Here is a 13,460-nt window from a genome sequence, read left to right on the forward strand (position 1 = left end):
CCGCCGACCTCCGAGGTCGGCAAGCTGCCAGTGGGGGACTGGAGCAGCAGTGAGTGACTACGAGGGCACAGGATGGCTGCAGGGGGCTGGTAGAAGCCTCAGGTAAGTGAAACTCTTTATTTTGCTTGGACCTTCCCTTTAAAGTGAACCCGACGCCTACAAAGTTCCCCTAGGGGGTACTTACCTCAGGAGGACGAAGCCTATGGATCCTAAAGAGGTTTACCCCGTTCTCCGCAGACCCATTCCAAAGCTGGGATCACCGAAAAAGACCTGGTCAACAACTCACACAGGCGCACTAGCACCATCCTGCTCGACTTTCTTCGGAAATAGCTGGGCCAGAATGCATCCGTGCTACCATGCAGGCGGCTCACGGACCTGACTGGGCTCAGCTATTTCCACTGGAGTCCAAGCGGGATGGTGCCAGTGGAACGGGCTGACGAACGAGGACGGGGTAAGCCTCTTCAGGATCCAGAGGCTTCCACCTCTATGGGCAAGTATCCTTTTTTCCCTCCCCTTTAAAAAAAATCACATGTTCACTTTAAAGAGAACCCGAGGTGGGTTTGAAGAATATTATCTGCATACAGAGGCTAGATCTGCCTATACAGCCCAGTCTCTGTTGCTATCCCAAACCCCCCTAAGGTCCCCCCTGCACTCTGCAATCCCTGATAAATCACAGCCACGCTGCTGACAAACAGCTTGTCAGAGCTGGCTGTGTTTATCTCTATAGTGTCAGTCTGCTGCTCTCCCCGCCTCCTGCAGAACTCCAGTCCCCGCCTGCATCCCTTCCCTCCCTGCTGATTGGGGGGAAGGGATGGGGGCAGGGACCGGAGCTCTGCAGGAGGCAGGGGAGCAGCTGAGACTGACACTACAGATGTAAACATAGCCGCACAGCACGGCTGTGATTTATGAGGGATTGCAGAGTGCAGGGGGAACTTAGTGGGGTTTGGGATAGCAACAGAGGCTGGGCTGTATAGGCAGATCCAGCCTCTGTATGCAGATAACATTCTTTAAACACATCTCGGGTTCTCTTTTAAGTGTTTTGAAAATTAAGGGATTTAAAACAAAAAGATATTTTTTAACTATTCTCAAATGTAACCTTTTCTTAGACTGGGATAAACAATTTTAGATGTTCCAGTTTTCATAACTTAACACTAACTAGTCCTTGTTTTCTCCAGGACAGGGAGGAACGGCAGGAAATTGATTCTATCAAGATCAGAGCCTACAGACACTCAAAATATAACTAAAACAGGAACCTTTATTGGACATACTTCCCGACTTCCTGGCCCAATAACACTGGTTCCTGTAGCAGGAAACTAAACATATTTTAAAGAAATCCAATGAACAGATTGCAATGGAATTTTGACAGATTCTAACAGTTTCAATACTAATAAAAGCACTAAAACATTTGGCGAAAAAAGGCCCTTTTTTTTGGCAAATTGCCCACTTGTGTAACTAAACTGATGGGCTCCCCACGGAGCATCAAACTAAACCGATGGAGCTATTTTCAGCGCTGCCTGCAGCAGGGCCGTTCGTTTCCTGTCAAATGGAAATTAGGGTTAAGGGCTGTGTGAAAGACGCATTAGTCATTGCCGTGACTCCGCTAGCAAACCACTAATTCTATAACCTTTCAACAGCCCTGACTGCGGTAAAGAGTCAGCTGAGGACTGCAGGCGCTTACTACCCAGTGCTGAGTTCATGTTCAATACTTTCAGTTATAGAAATAACTGAATGTGATAAATATTTGCCCAATTCTAGGCCACAACCCTGGTTAACCCTCTCTAGGGCAACAGTGTGATCCTGAAGACACACTTCTTTTCCTGTTGTCTGTGGTCTGGTGTTACAGTAGTAATGTAGAAAACCCAAAGAAATAAATCTTGTTTAGGGGATACATTTCAGTGTTCTCCCCAGAATTTTTTTTCCAGCCAGGTGGCATGGGTAGCCGGGTGGGGCGAGATGAGAGAATGCAGGGCCGGAACTTCTGTGCACAACTCTGTTTACAGCATAGGAGGTGAGCTGATAACAGCCGGGAGCTCAACAAAACTAGCCGGGTGGGGCACTCGGCTAAAAGAGCCTGGGGAGAACACTGCACCTAATGACTGTACAATTTTCCCTTGCAAGCTTTTGAAGCTTTAAGTCTCTTCTTCGGGAATGATACAGAACTGGATCAGAACCTTATAAAGAGATTTCTTGCATGCACATACTTGTATCTGACTTTCTGGTTGCTGCATACCATGAGAAAAGTTCAGATTTAGCTCTGGATCATATCTGAAGAAGTAACTTAAAGTTTCTAAGTGCTGGTTCAGACGGACGTTCGGAGGCGTTGCGTTCGTTGGCGTTGGTGATGCGTTCAGGCTTTCAGCAGCGTTTGCATTGCGTTCGGATTTGGTCGCATTTTTTCTTCCCCTAGGGAGACATTACCCGTCGCGGTTAACCGCCCCTGGAAGCTACATGTAGCTTCCAAGTGAAGCTTCCAGGGGCTCCTTGAACGCCAGGGAAAATCGGGACCCGAATGCCGCGTTTGTGTAAACGCGCGTGAAAGCTTGGTACAAACGCTCCCATTCACTTGAATGGGAGCGTTTAACGCCAAGCCCCGAACGCTGGCAGTAAACGCTGCACAAATGTCCGTCTGAACCAGCCCTAAAGCTTGAGAGGAATTCTTGTAGTTAGTCATTAAAGGCATCACCTACACCACTTTTGCTGTTATGTCTGATTCTGGCATCTTAATGTAAATATAAGATTGACTTCCCAATACATATGTAATTTTTCTTCTAGTTGCCCCTTTTACTGACATCTGTTTGATTGGGGAGGAATGGCCCATCTTCTTACTAAAAAACTACTACTACCCCCCCCCACACACACACACACACACACACACACACACACACACACACACACACACACACTTTAGTCCAGCTAACTAAAGTTATGTAGAGATCTCACTAGTATAAGATACCGTAAAATATGAGCACTTGTGAAATGATATGCTCTCTATTAAACTTTTTTTGCTATTAGAATAATAATGCCAGTGTGAACTATACATGCTGCTAAAGTGAAAGCAATGTGGCCAGTGTAACTTACCCGGGGCTTCTTCCAGGCCCCTGTAGTCCGTCTGGTCCTCCGCTCTGTTTTTTCTGTCCCCTCCGAATGCTGAATGTGCGCTCGGTGTCCTTGATTGCACTCCTGTAACCGGAAAGGTTTTGTGCAGTCGTAAAAACAGGAGCACGATCAGGGAGGACATGCGCTATAGCCCGCAACTGGTTCAACTGGACAGCTTTCGATGGTGCACAGAGGCTAAATGGAACAGAAGAGCAGTGAGGGTCTAGGACTACAGGGGCCAGGAAGATGCCCAGGGTAACAAACTGGCCACATTACTTTCACTTTAAATCAGGCATGTCCAAAGTATGGCCCAGGGGTCCAAATACGGCCCGCCAAGCCATTTTTGGTTGCCCACAAAGCTCTCTACAGTTAACTCAATGCGGTCTGCAGGCCATAGCTGTGGTGCTGCAGGGGCCAGCAGCAATAACAGCCCCTGATTAGCAACTGCCACTGTGCTAAATGCACACTGTACATGGGTTATTTCCCAAGGAAAGGTTTTGATGTCACAGGCATAGTGTACCAAACGGCAATCTGCAAAAATTGTGTTCGATTTGACTAGATCAGCACCCTAGCACTCTCAAGAACAGCAATATGGTTCTTGGCCTAAAAAGTTTGGACACCCCTAGTTTAAATACAAAACATCACTAAATATATTTGACTGATTCCATGCCCCTTGATTTTCCCTCTATAAAGCAGCTGTTAGATCCTGGAAGGATTGATACTCCTCCAGAACCTCAGTGAAACCCATTTGTTTTAATCTGAATAAACGAGAGTTGAATTTAGGATATTAGTAGTGTATTAGTAAATACTACTATAGTACACTACCAGCTATTGGTGGTAGTCATATGACCCAGGGAGGATCCACTCTCATATAAATAGAATTTATACACACTACCCTTTACTGGTCAACTTGAAGATCCTGTAATGATCCATGGATCTTAAAACTTACTGATGGGATCTCATTAGTATAGCAGTAAAAAAAAAAAAACTATACTGAGATCCCATCAGTAAATTTTAAGATCTTACCCAACATAATTGGCTGTCCTGGCTAAATCCCATCTTCTCTACTGGTCAACGGGATTCCTCTAAAATTATTATACCATGTACAAGTAAGGGTCCTTTGCGTTCATATGAATGTGTTATTTGTCCAAATATTCACATTCTCCACCTGACGACATCTTATTGGCCAGCTGTGTGCCCAGAAGAATATCCCATCCTATGAGTCCAAGCAGAGTTTTGTAACCCATGTTATGATTATAATACAGTACTGCCAGTTTCATTTCTACCTTTTCCTGTAGATCCCCTATTGGCTGTGCGATCCTTGAAGGACCTCTAAAAGTCCAGCTAAGTTTTTCTTACGCTCGTTTTCATTTACATACACTTATCTCTATAGTTTAAATGCTAGCAATCCTAGTACGGGTTTTAGTTCCCTAGGCCTTTTTCTACTCCCAGATTCACTTAGTATCGGCCAGCTGATTCACCCTTGGGAGATCCCCACCACCTCCAATACCCAAGCCGAGTTTTTCCTAACTCCAATTATAACACTAGAGCTGCATTCTGGTCCTGCCAATAAATTGCAATAAAGTAATCTAATCCTTTATCTCCTCTTTAGAAAACCTCCTACGGGTCAGGTTAGTAAACCCAGAAGACTAATCTACTCAAGCCTTCCACCTGACCCCCCTCCTTTCTTCCCAGGTATACATACTGTTAGCTCTGATTTCATAACTTGCCAATAAATTATTAAACGCTTCATCTACTACCTGGTTAGCATCCTACTATACAGCTGTGTGACCCTTAGGAGACCCCTTTTCCTACATCCACCCACCTCAGTTTTTCACCCTACCAGATTATTACCAGCAGATTCGGTAACTATGATCGAATCTGCCAGTTCTCTGTGAAACAACGAGCCACAACGATCATACTTTCGATCAATTTGCAGCAAAAATCGAATTACATTACGATTGGACAGGTAAATTTTACTTGAGCAGATGCGGCAGAAGAGCTGCAGTAGATCAACGGGCCATAGTGTTCGACTGATTTTCTATAGATCTCGTGCTGAAATCTATTGAAAATCTGTGTATGGAGGGGGAGAATCGATCACTCTCTGAGCATAACCAGATCAGAGCCGGATTGATCTGTTTGCCACATTGTGCAGAAGGCTATGTGTATATGGCCACCTTAATTCTATAGCTGCTCTATGGTTAAAAACACCCTCCAGTAAGGATTCCCTCCCTTCCAGCAGAACATTCTCCCTCCAGTTAAAACTATTAACACTGACATCAGATCCTGCCAGTAAATTATATTTTATTTATCTAATGCTCCCTGGTTAACCCTTTATCGGCCACCTGAATGACCCTGGAAGGATCCCCATCCTACAACAGTCCTGCTGAGATTTACACCCTTAAACTGGAATAATTAATGAGCGGAGCCTCGGTCGATACTGTCAATTATACAAGGGTCTTCTTTCGCTAATGCTCCTTGTGCTCATTGGTCAACCCCCATTATGGTGGCCATTAACAAAACGATTCTTCAGACGAACAATTCTCCCACTCACATGTAAAATTGAACGCATCGATCCATTTTTCGGATCGATTCCATTCATCTTTTTAAATTGGATAGCAGCTATTCTTTCATTAGTAGGCCCAAACGATCATTTATGATCGATCGTCCAAAGAATCATATCGTTAATGGCCACCTTCAGCCAGATGAGTGATCCAGTACAGATCTCCCCCTCCTCCAACAGTTCAAACCTGGGTCAGATCAGGTCAGTATAGGACCCAATGTTTTCAACTCTCTGATCCTTCCCCTGCTGGTCAACTGCTCATTGGCCAACTAAGTAATCCAAAGGATCCCCTCCCCTCTAACGGCCCAGCTTAAGTTTTCTCCCTCCGATATACAGAGCGGAACCCTCTTCTTGTCGGTAAAACTATACAAAATGTCTAATTCTGCTCCCTGGTTAACCCCTTATTGACCAGGAGAGATGTTCATTCTCTTCCATGATTAACCCCTTACTGGCCAGGAGAGAAGTTCAGCAAAGATCTCCTCACCTCCAAGCAGCCAGACAAATTTTCCTTCCTCTAATAATGAATAAGTATAATTAGCATTACATTTAGGACCAGCCAGTAAATGACAGGGGGTCCCCTTTCCCTAATCTTGCCTGGTTAACCCCCTATTGGCCAGCTGGGTGATTCTGGAGAGATCCCCTCTCCTCCTCCTCCAGCAGCAGCAGAGCAGTAGAGCTCTCCCTGTAATTAGGATAATGATGGCAGAGCCGCCAGCCAGGCAGCCAGGAGGAGATAATAATGAAGTGCTGTGAGCCTGGGAGGGATGCAGTGCGTGCAGTGGCTGCGGTGCCCCCTAGTGACGCTGCACAGCCTCCCCGTCCTCCGTCTAATGATGCTGGGAGGTAATTTGTATCCGGCGGCCTCTCCTCTCCTGCCTGTCCTGGTAATTGGCCTCTGCTGTTCCTCTCAGACGGTGCTTCCCTCACCCCGGGGTCCCCTCAGATTCCTCCCCCGGCTCCTCCTCCTCCTTCTTCTCCTCAGTCTGCGGCTCGGTGTCTTCCTCTCCCCCCCTCCTCCACTCCCGGGGGGGGTCCGGGCAGCAGCGCGTCCTCCTCCTTCTTCTCCTCGGGCCGCACCTCGGCCCGAGTGACGCAGCAGCCTTGAGGCAGGAGGAGCCAAGGCAACGACCCCGGCCACGTCACCACACCCACCCCCGGAGCCAGCCAATCGGAACCGCCCGAGACGATAAGTGAAGGCAGATCCCGCCGAGGACCACTGATTTTTTTTTCTCCCCCTAACCTCCTCATAAATCGCTTCACACTAGGTGGGCGTGGCCGAGTCCGCTGGCTCTCCGGCGCGCGCCGGCCAATTAGCGCTCGATGGTGCGGCGAGCGGGAAAAGGAGAGGCGCGTGTGTCGCGCGGCGGCCGATTACCTCGCGGCCAGTCGGACGGCGCAATGAGCCGGAGCGCCGCCAGGACTGGACAGCCGGAGATCTGGGCGGGAAAATGGCGCAGCCAACCGGATTTTAGCACGGCGCTGAGGCGTAGAACGGGGCTGGGGGCGCTGCGGATCTCCGGTTTCCTGCATTTAAAGGGGTCACCCGAGGTGACCGTGCTCAATAAATGTTAATTGTAGGGGGAAAAAATGTGATCATGGTGACACCGACAGGTGCTCTTTTTTTGGGCGAAAGAAATGCAATACAAAAGCCAGAGAGGACTGAGTGCAGATCAGTTCCCAAACCCTTCACCAATTATATATAAAAACAAAAATTTGCTTTCCTAAAACAGAAAGAATTTGCGATAATTCAGGTTGGAGTGAGCTCGAGATGTCTCCCAGGCACCACTGCTGAATATATGCAAATTAACCATTGTACCCTTAGAAGCTAAACACACCTCCAAAACCGCTGGAATGCAATGATGTGTCAGCTTGTTAAATTGTACAGAGCCATAATAATCCAACATGCATACAGACTGTTTCGGATTGTTTGATCCTCATCAGTGCATGGCATGGATTAATTTGGCTCTATGGAGTAGGGCTTGTAAACCGAGAGGTACAGACTAACCAGCAAGCTCATGGTGACCCAGAACTCATTGGAGTGTGTAAGGGACTACAATGGTCCTAAAAGCCCCCTTACTAAGATGTTAAGAAAAACAAAAATTTGCTTTCCTAAAACAGAAAGAATTTGCGATAATTCAGGTTGGAGTGAGCTCGAGATGTCATCTGATTGTGTCTGTGCTTCATATATTTATGATTTAATTAATGCACAACTACTAAAAAATCCTAATGAATAAAATTGCTTATTTTTCACAATCTTTACAGATTATTTACTCAGTGTTTGCACATTGTAAAATCTTCCCTCTCCCTGATTTACATTCTGAAGTTTTATCACTGGTGGCGACATCTTTAGGGCGGGTTGGCTGTCGGCGGTTCGTTTAGCCGTTGGCCAAATGCTTCCGCTACCAAGCCGAAAGGCATTTGGCGTTGTTTCCTGTCAATTCGTCAACGCGTTTCGCTGCAGACACCTGAGGCTACATGCAGCTTTGAAGACTGATTGACGGCACCGCTTGAGAAAACGACTTGCGATGAACGCTCCCATTTATCTCAGATACGACACAGTGAATGTCTGGCAATAAACGCCGGGAATACGCGGTTGTCCTTCTGGACTGGCCCTTAGGCAGGGAGTACACTTATCGGATTCGTGCTCCACCACACTGGCCATTTACTTGAATGGCCCGCTTAGGAATTGCACAGTGTTTGTATTTTTTCTGCAATTTTAAAAGAGAACCTGTAACAAAAAAAAAACTTGGGGATACTTACCTCTGGAGGGGCAAGCCTCAGGGTAACAATGAGGCATCCCCGACCTCTGAAGCTCAGCGCTGGCTCCCCCGAAACCTCCACTGACAAGCAGTGATATATTTACCTGTCTGCGATCCTGCACAGGGGCACTAGCGGCTCTACGTTCGAGTTAGGCAGAAATAGCTGAGCCTGATCGTATCCGCTCTACTGAGCAGGTGTAAAGGACTTGCGCCTGCGCAGTAGAGCGGACACAATCGGGTTCGGCTATTTCCGCCTTACCCGAACGAAAAGAGCTGCTAGTGCCCCTGCGCAGGATCGCAGAGAGGTACATTTTTACCTCGCCGCACTTTGGGGGTCCCGGTGCTTGAAGAGAGGGATGGAGGAAGACGGGGGGAAGCCTTGTTAGGATCCAGAGGCTTCCCCCTCCCGAGGTTAGTATCCCCCAGAGGGATTTTTTTCAGTTACAGATTCTCTTTAAATCAGACAGCTTTCTGCTTTTTCCTGCATGACGAACATATTCCCAATTTCAATCTATTTTGCCACAGTCAGAGAATTGCGAATGAACGTGGAAAAAACAGAGCCACAAAATCCGAAAACACCTGGGAAAGTTTGTTCCCTGCCTAAACAGATGCAGTTATTGGTATTTGGATTACCTAAAGGACTCAAGGCCAAAAACTAAATGTAGTTTGATTTACCTGGTTCTTCTTCCAGCCCTTAGAAGTCATTTGTGTCCCTCGCCGCGGCTCCGGTCCTCTCTGCGGTCCCATTGGCAGCCTGTAAGGATCACCGACCCCGGACGGGTCGGTGCCTTCTGAGTATGCGCACACCCTCCCCGCGCATGAGCTCGCCAAGCCTTCTGAGTATGCGCACACCCTCCCCGCGCATGAGCTCGCCAAGCCTTCTGAGTATGCGCACACCCTCCCAGTGACATGAGCTCACCAAGTCATCAGGTGTGTACTGGACGCTCCCAGTGACATGAGCTCGCCAAGTCATCAGGTGTGTACTGCGCCGGTACTGTACGCTCCCAGTGACATGAGCTCGCCAAGTCATCAGGTGTGTACTGCGCCGGTACTGTACGCTCCCAGTGACATGAGCTCGCCAAGTCATCAGGTGTGTACTGCGCCGGTACTGTACGCTCCCAGTGACATGAGCTCGCCAAGTCATCAGGTGTGTACTGCGCCGGTACTGTACGCTCCCAGTGACATGAGCTCGCCAAGTCATCAGGTGTGTACTGCGCCGGTATTGTACGCTCCCAGTGACATGAGCTCGCCAAGTAGTCAGGTGTGTACTGCGCCGGTATTGTACGCTCCCAGTGACATGAACGAGCTCTTGCGTGAGGCGGGTGTGCACATACTCAGACGGTGCCGACCCCTCTGGGGGTCGGTGATCCCTAGGCCTTGTTCACATAAATCGGCAGCGTTATCGCAAGCGCTGGCAATTTATGGGGGTGATTTTGGAAGCGCTTTCAGAGCGGTTTCAGCTGAGAAAATCGCTTTTATATACGCTTCTGCGGAGCGATTGATATTTCACTTCCTGACTTTCGTCAGGAAGTGAACTCGTTGACCCGGAAATTAATAAATACATTGTATTTATTCCTAAAAGCACTGGGGAAATCTATATACAAAGCACTTTTTCAAGCGCTTTGCGATTTCCCTATACCTTCCATTGAGCCAAAGCGCTCAGAAAATGGCACAGGTAGCGGGTTTGTAATTTTAATAACATTGAAACTCTCACATGTGAACACTCTCATAGGAAAACATTGCACAAGCGCTTTTAGCTTCAAAAAATCAGCAAACGCTCATAGGGGTTCATTCAGAATCACGCCGGCACTATGCTTCACGCGCAGTTTACTGCGCTTAAAGGTTTACGCACGCACGTTCGCGTGAGCGCACAAACGCTTAGTTTTGCATTTGCACGCGCACGTTAACGCGCGACAACCTTTGTCATGGCACGCGTAGACCTTTACACGAGGTAAACCGCGTGTGACGCATGGTGCAGGCGTGATAAGCATTATCACACCTTTGTGAATCAACGCCATAGTGTGAACAAACCCTTACGGGCTGCCAATGGGATCCCAGAGAGGACAGGTGCTGCACTGGTGGACCCAAATGACTTCTAAGGGCTAGAAGAAGCACCAGGTAAATAAAACCTAACACATGTATTACAGCGCCGCAGATTTGGGCGCAGCCGGCGCCACCATAGACCGTAATAGGAATTACAGCTATAGCGGCACACAGTGAGTAACTTTGGCGCCGTCACAAGATGGAGCTGAAGTTACATTTAAAACACTGTAATTCAGCCTCCAGCAATAGCTAGCAGCCGAATTACATCATTCCCCACCATCCATGTGGACCTTGAGGGGGAATAGTAACCACTTAAAGAGACTCTGAAGCGAGAATAAATCTCGCTTCAGAGCTCATAGTTAGCAGGGGCATGTGTGCCCCTGCTAAACCGCCGCTATCGCGCCGCTAAACGGGGGTCCCTTACCTCACCCGAGCAGCCGGGGATCTCTTCCTGGTTGAGGCAGGGCTAACCGCCACGCCCCCTGAGGAAACGAGCAGGAAGCTCGTGAAACATGTCGGGGCTGTAGGTGGCATCACCGCGTGCTTGCCCCACACCTCTGCTGCACGGACTGCCTGGACTCCCTTCATACGCCTCCATACGCCTGGCATATCCATCTCTAAGGGCCTTGAACAGCGGGACTGTTCCACTGCCATGGAGACGCTGATGTATTTACAAATCGACATGAGCACACAGTGACTGTCTCTGGAGAGCATATCCAAGGTACTCCATATTGCAAGTCTGTCAGCTGTGACTGAGGACGTTCATGCTTATACTGGCAACATACAGCTTATGCCTGTTGGCACATTGGCAATGTGCTCATGGTCGTGTTTGGGACATGTGATGCTTTGCTTCTGCATGCTGGTTCTATGGAGCTGTTTGCTACATATTAACTGCTGGGGAGGACAACCATGTTTTGCATGTGCTGCAACCAACTAACCCCATAATCTTCATCCCCACTGCTTTGCTACTAACCTGTGCTGATGTTGTGTTTTTGCATCTGGATGTGCGGCAGGAACTGCTTGGAGTGTGCTTCCTGCTTCTCCTAGTCATCAGGAAAAGTTTGACATCCTAATTTTCAACTGGACTAGGTGATATTAGATGGTTCTTAGCTGGGAGTATGACATCTGATCGGATGATGTCGGATGCTCTCTAGACAACAATATATGAAGCATAAACCTGGACCTTATTTTTCACTACATCAAATAGTGCACCTGATATAACTGGTCTGCATGGTATGTATGTGTGGATGGATGCAGGGAGCTCCCAGGTAGCAACAGTAGGCAGCGGAGCAATGTGTTTTGGGCAAATTTTAATATTTTGTGTATACAATTTTTGTAATTCATTAAAGTATTTTTGATAAATTCATTTATAGTGTATGTTTTGGTGTGGATCGCCCGCCCTATGTTTCCTTCCTAGTCATTTTCTCTTGTGATAAGCATTATCACACCTTTGTGAATCAACGCCATAGTGTGAACAAACCCTTACGGGCTGCCAATGGGATCCCAGAGAGGACAGGTGCTGCACTGGTGGACCCAAATGACTTCTAAGGGCTAGAAGAAGCACCAGGTAAATAAAACCTAACACATGTATTACAGCGCCGCAGATTTGGGCGCAGCCGGCGCCACCATAGACCGTAATAGGAATTACAGCTATAGCGGCACACAGTGAGTAACTTTGGCGCCGTCACAAGATGGAGCTGAAGTTACATTTAAAACACTGTAATTCAGCCTCCAGCAATAGCTAGCAGCCGAATTACATCATTCCCCACCATCCATGTGGACCTTGAGGGGGAATAGTAACCACTTAAAGAGACTCTGAAGCGAGAATAAATCTCGCTTCAGAGCTCATAGTTAGCAGGGGCATGTGTGCCCCTGCTAAACCGCCGCTATCGCGCCGCTAAACGGGGGTCCCTTACCTCACCCGAGCAGCCGGGGATCTCTTCCTGGTTGAGGCAGGGCTAACCGCCGCAGCCATGCCCCACGCGTGTTTGTCAGCGCGTATATCCGCCTCTCCCCCGCCCCTCTCAGTATTCCTTCACTGAGAGGGGCGGGGGAGAGGCGGCGATGCGCCGCTGATAGACGCAACTAGAGGCAGGGCTGCAGCCGATAGCCCTGCCTCCAGGAGCGGCAAAATCTACAACCAATTTGGTCGTTGATTTTGCGGGGGGGGGGGGGGGGGGGGGTTGGGGGGTAAAGGGACCCCCGTTTAGCGGCGCGATAGCGGCGTTTTAGCAGGGGCACACATGCCCCTGGTAACTATGAGCTCTGAAGCGAGATTTATTCTCGCTTCAGTGTCTCTTTAAGGACCACGGGATTTTTGAATGATCTGTGCTGCGTGGGCTCTCTAGCCCACAGCACCGATCGGGTAAAAGGCAGGGTGACCAGACTTCCCCCCTTTTTTCCCCACTAGGGGGATGTCCTGCTGGGGGGGTCTGATCGCCGCCGCTCCGTGTGGCCTTGCAGGGGGGGCTCATCAAAGCCCCCCTCCGCAGTGATTTTCCTACCTCCCTCTCCTTCCCTCCGTCTGCTCCCCTCTATGGGCTGCGCAGGATGGAAATCCGTCCTGCGCCGCCTAGAATAGGCTTCAGCCTATCAGATGCCGGCGATCCCCGGTCAATCAGAGGCCGGGGATCGCCGATCTCCTTTACGGCGCTGCTGCGTATTGATGTAAACAGCAGGGATTTCTTCCCCGCGTGTTAACGTTTAGCCTGCGAGCCGCGATCGGTGGCTCGCAGACTGTTCACGGAGACACCCTCCATGAACTGACATGGAACGGCCTCCATGGAAACACCACTTCAACCTGCCGACGCCTATCGGCGTTAGGCGGTCGTTAAGTACGCCGCTGGGACTTGTGCAGCAGTAGGATAAGCCATATATCAGCTGTATCCTGCGCCCAAGTCTCCCGGCGGCTATGTTTCTCGTACACAGTAAAATGACATGCCCTGTTATCGGAGCAGTGCTTTTCAGCGCAGTGCAGCCGGCGCCTCCTATTCCTATTG

At 48.7% G+C, this 13,460-nt stretch overlaps 1 protein-coding gene across 4 annotated transcripts in view; it reads right to left on the minus strand.

Annotated features, from left to right (window-relative positions):
- Positions 1–6,786, minus strand: part of PHF1 (PHD finger protein 1) — an 85,922-nt gene extending 79,136 nt beyond the window's left edge. For 3 of the 4 annotated variants that reach the window (XR_011023456.1, XM_068250170.1, XM_068250169.1), the window contains exon 1: positions 6,587–6,785. The gene's annotated coding sequence lies outside the window, so the exon portion shown is untranslated. Of the gene's footprint in view, positions 1–6,586 lie in introns of all 4 variants that reach the window. The other variant, XM_068250172.1, reaches the window with a different exon arrangement.
- Between the last annotated feature and the right edge of the window lie 6,674 nt (positions 6,787–13,460).

The sequence above is a fragment of the Hyperolius riggenbachi genome, chromosome 8 (genome assembly GCF_040937935.1).
Source record: "Hyperolius riggenbachi isolate aHypRig1 chromosome 8, aHypRig1.pri, whole genome shotgun sequence".
Lineage (NCBI taxonomy): Eukaryota > Metazoa > Chordata > Amphibia > Anura > Hyperoliidae > Hyperolius > Hyperolius riggenbachi.